Here is a 5,781-nt window from a genome sequence, read left to right on the forward strand (position 1 = left end):
CACTCTATTTTGCTGCGGCGAACGAACAAGCTCGTTTCAGAGTAAACAGTATTATTTCGAAATGTGACTATGGTGACAGACCCCTGATTTTGACAGCTATTTTGCAATAGCTATACAACAGAAGTTCATTGCTAATTTACAAGACATACCGGTGGTGAAATAATATTCCGAAACGAGATTAAAGAAAAAAGGCGGGTCTTGTGCAGCATGATAAAAATAACAACAACAACAACAACAATACTCGACTGTTGTCATATCACTAGACAAAAAAGTACAACAACAGTAATCAGCTTTTACCAGTAGTTTACATATCAGACAAAACAAAAACAAAAACAACCAACACTTTAAACTGAAAATTAGGACACAGTGCTATCCAAACTATAGGAAGTGTAATGCTTTGGGAAATGCAAGCTATGAACAAGATCCGATTTTTTTTTTCAGATTCCTTATTCTGCAACAGTTACTGCTAGGAATAACATCGATGCAGCATTCCTTCAGCAGTGGGGGGGGGGGGGAAGGAGTCTGTGTGACATTGCTTTCTTTTCTCTGGTTCATCCGTCTATATGATTCTGCTCAAATTATGTCTCCTCACTTATAATGTCGCCAATGCTTACATTCCCTATCTCTCTTTCTCTCACGTTCCTCCTCTGAAGTTCTCAACAGTTCTAATGTCGCATATAGTTGAGGGAAAGAATGTTTTTGAATCCCAAACAGGTTTAATAGTTGCTTCATTCTGTGTGCGTCTGTGTATGTGTGCAAGTGTGTGTCTGATTTCTTTTGCTTCTTGTCGTTAAAAAGCATCGTTCGAGCCTGAGACTCATAAAGGCCAGACATTGAAATTCCCCGATGTACACATAATAGCGTGTTATGATCACCAAAAGGCGCCGCGAGCCAACGCCATGTTTCGTTAGGCGCGAGGCGCAAACTCCAGTAGTGACATTGGTGTCTCGCTTTACGAGCTCTCATTTAAAAGCACTTAGGTTATGAAATGGCCGCTAAAATGCATTTAATAGTCATTCGACGCCCCGTCCGATAGTTGCATTTCGCTGCATAGGATGACTAAGTTGGTGCATCTCATGCAAGTTTGGTTTTTAGCTATCAAACGAGCCTCACTTTTTTCCCTCTCCCCTGTCCCTTCTATATCGCTCTTGGTTTCTTCATTGGCTTCCTTGTTCTTATGCCGTACCTCTATTACGGAGGCGTCGTGCAGCGCTCGTGGCGCTGCTCTTGGACTTAATGCATGTGGAGTGGGGCCGGATTTCCCGTCCGCTGCGCCAGCCGCCAGTGCGCGTCAGTTCCTCGGCGGAACCAAGCGGGAACCGCGGCCACTCTAGAGCCCTCGACGGAGATCAAATTAACAGGGAGCAGGCGATGTCTTCTGACTCGAGCCTGTGGGATGCTTTACATCCACTGGGATCGAATTCCCCACAGCGGTGAGGTAGAATGCAAGCCGACTATCTGCCGTGTATGTTTGGTGGAAGAAACCGCCGAGATGTGCAGCTGAAGTGAAGAAAATGGCAGAGGGGTATATAGCTATCCGTGTAAGTTTCTTGCGAACACTTTGGGTAGCGAGTAACAAGGGCTAGAATAACTGTTGAACCGCATCCAATTTACCACTCTAACCGAGCATAAAAGCTCTCTGCAAATTGCCTTCACTCTCAGACGATTACTTGTTTACGAAAAAGCTCTATGGTACGAAAGTTCTCAACGATTCGACAGAAGCAACATCAGCGATTTCTCAAAGCTATTCATCTTTGAAAATGCTCATGGATGGGCAAAGTCTTCGAAATATCATATTTCCTAAATAATGAGTGTACATCAAAACAAACATAAGTTTCATTGACATTGGAGGAACGAAATGCTGATATTTTGATTTCAACATGATAAAGCTGCTGAAAATAATATAATCAAAGTATCAACATGACTGCGTGTAAACCGATTTATTTTCCTGTATGAGTATTGCGCTGATGACATGATAATCTCCTCCAAAGAGATGATCTTCTCATAATCCTCTTTTCTAATGCGTGAATAGGATTACCAATATCATCAATATTGTTTATTTTTATATATAGGCCAGTTCGTAGTTCCACTTTGCGCTCGAGTACAAAAGGTCATTACTCTGTGAACAGGCATATTGACTTTTAGATTCACTGAGATTAACATCTGTGATATAAAGATCATTCATAATATTATTATCGTCCTTGCATAACAATGGTGCCGACTACCAGCACATCTACCTGACAGCAAGAAAGAATATATCAGTAAAGTGTGATATTTGGCAATAATGACAGAATGTTTTGTTACTAAATTCAATGCAACGATTAAAGGGTTGACGGGCCGTTCTGGTCATCCAGTTGGCATGGTTGGTCTGTGCAAGTTCATTTTGACGATGTTACGCCGGGCAAACTTATGTGTTATGTCACTTTGGAAACGACGAAAATGCCTAACCAACTGAGAGAAAAAAGAAAAGAAAAAGAAAAGAAAGGTCATTCGGAAAACGTGCCCATAAGTTTCTCACGAACTAGCATGTTCCAGTCTCTTAATCACAATTTTAAAGGGTCTGGTCACACATTACGCAAAGACTGGTTACCGACCTCCAGCAACCAAACATTACTGGCGATCATCGACAACCGATCGGCGACCAAACCCCAACATTTTTGATCGGTGACTGGTTGCCGACCGGATGGCCAGTGCCTTTCGAAAGTTTTGCAAGTACACTGTAACAAGGAACCTGATGATGAATAGGCAACTGCAAATGGTCGACAACTGGTCGGCCACTGGTCGGCGACTTTATGAAGACCACTAGAAACCGGTCGCCGATTGGTTGCTGACGTCGTTCGGTAACAATTGTTAAGATTGTTCTCTCTCTCTCTCCCTCGGTCTCAGAAGCACAAGATGGCTTGGTCATGTGAATAAGGCTGCCGTCTGTGATCTTCGCCGTCCCTTTCCTTTTGCTGACAATCCCTTAGGCATGTTTTTAGTATTGCAGGGATCGCTTTGTGTCGTCAGGAAACGGTAGAACGTGGACTGCAGCGAACGCCAGTACTTGGCACGTGGACGCGGCAAGTGGGCGCAGACACGTCATATTAATAGGAAAAGTGTTTGTTTCTTTTAGTAGTAATTGTTATAATCTGGTCGGCGACCACATTGCAAATGATCGGCAATAATGTTTTACTGGTCGGTATATTTGGTCGGCAACTGGTTGACGACAACAAAACTTCATGCCAAAAACAAGAAATTACCAAAGACTAGTAATAAAGAGGTTGGCAACCAGTCGGCGACCAGATGCCGACCTTTTCACGACCAGTTAAAGACCCCCCCCCCAAAAAAAAAAAAAAAAACCTTTACCGACTAGTTTGGTCAGCGAAAAAAAATTCCGATGCAGCATCGAAAACCTTTAGCGAACCAAAACTGTTTGCTGACTGCTGACAACCATTTGCCGCTTAAGAAAAAGAAAGAAAAAGAAAGAAACAAAAACAAAACAAATGTAACACACACACACACGCACACACACACACACGCACACACACACACACAATTCTTGCTACCTGTGACAAACCAACTACCGCCCGTGACGTCAGAAATCGTATATTAGAATAGTCAGTGACCATTCGCTTATCTGTGACCAGGGCACGAGAAAATTAAATACAGATAAAGTTAAACACAAGCCGACAATGAAGCGGTGATAACCCTCATACGTCATTTCCCTCCTACTGACTGGCATTATGGTAACGGAACTCAAGAGGGGGGGGGGGGGACTGGGGGATGTTGCCTTTAAAAAAAAAGAATATATATATATATATATATATATATATATATATATATATATATATATATATATATATATAGCGAAAACTTTGAGCAAAGAAAATGGGTTTTCATCGGGATTCGAACCCGAGACCTCTGGATTACTAGACCGGTGCTCTACCGACTGAGCTATTGAAAGCCCTAGATCGGTGTTCGTCCCAAACCCTTAACTCTCTTTGCTCGTGTGGTCAGAAGCTATAGTGTGTGTATGTGTGCCACACACACACACATATATATATATATATATATATATATATATATATATATATATATATATATATATATATATATATATATATATATATATATATATATATATATATATATATATATATATATATATATATATATATATATATATATATATATAAAAGACTTTCAGTGGGTTCCTATCTCCCCGAGATTTTTCCAATCGAACCACACGGGGGGGGGGGGGGGGGGGGAGGTTGGGGGAGGGAAGCATTGACATTTACACCCCCCCCCCCCACACACACACAAATGTTCCTATATGCAGTCCCTGCAATTTGCATTACTTACCCCCTTCTCGTCTATGCCTGTATAGACCAAATTTAGCACTTCCCTTTTAAATCTACCTCTGCCAACGAGGCATATTTATCTGTTCATCCAATGTTTAATTGTATGTCTATTTGTTTAACTATCTGTGAGCAATATTGCCCTAAGATTATATGAACGGATTTTGATGAAAGCTTCAGAATTGCTCAGTTGTATGCTAAAAGGAATAGGTGATGAGTCTTCTGTGATGATGAGGAGGGCGATTCTGATCCACGTTTCGTTTTGTTTTGTTGTTTTTGTTCTTGCTATGTTTTGCTTGTTTTGTTCTGTTTTGTTTTTGTTGTTTGTCTGTGTGTGTGTGCGTGTATGTGTTTTCTTGAGGGATTTATGCACAATTCTATGTCATCTGTGGCCCAAAAACAAAGAAACAAACAAAGAAACAAAAAACACGATAGGGCATAAAAGCCTTTAACGCAACTTCTGCTGCCACTTCCGGGTTTCATCAGCTATAACAAAAAAAAAAAAAAAAGAGAAAAAAAAAAGAGGGTCTTCAGCGCAACTTTCTAGTTCCATTTCCGGGGTAAAAAAGAAAAAAAGGGGGGTTCGAGCCCGCCCCCAGTTCCGCTGGCCCTGCTTTTTACGGTGAGTATGCAGGTAAAACAGCCGTCTACAGGTGTCAGGTCCTTATAATAATAATAATGAAGTTCGTAAAGATACTAGCATTACAGAATATTTTAGTCATGAAAAGTATCTAAGCTCACTTTTTGCATGTTTATCGCGTTGGTGTGTTCATGTTGGGGTTACCTCATGGCAAAATCGTGAAGAGGATAGAATAGAGTGAAACCGATGCAAACAATAGAGGCAATGACTTGCGGGGGCGGGGTGGAGAGACAATACAATTGTGAAATTGTATGTATACAGATAAGATCAATAGAGGGCGATGATGCCACTTAAGGCACTACACGAATGCTTTGCGGCAAGACTTTATACAAAAGTAAATGGATCCTAAGTGCAGGGAAGTTCACTTCCCTGCTTAGTGTCATGATACCATGCTACCGTAAGTCAAAAAAAAAAAATGTTTACACTTGCCTTGAGCTCCGTACCGTGACCAGTACTGTTTGTGACCGCCGACAGGAGACACAATAACATCCCCCCCCCCCACACACACACACACAAAACTCGCATACACACAAACATACGAAACAACTCAGTGAAATTATTAAACCCTAAATTTCCCAGTGTTGGGGACAGAGGGTAGGTGTAAGCCGTGTTCATAGGATATGAGGTTGAAGCACTGCACAAAATCTGTGAGAATCCAGAACGAACTCATTTGTATTTTTCTACTTTAAGGACACCATAACTTCAGCGATACACAACACGTACCCAACGGCCGTTCGCATATTGTACTACATCTTACATACAGTGGTGTTCATGCAATGACACAGGGCCGCGTCCAGCCAT

This window comes from Diadema setosum, chromosome 18, assembly GCF_964275005.1.
Source record: "Diadema setosum chromosome 18, eeDiaSeto1, whole genome shotgun sequence".
Lineage (NCBI taxonomy): Eukaryota > Metazoa > Echinodermata > Echinoidea > Diadematoida > Diadematidae > Diadema > Diadema setosum.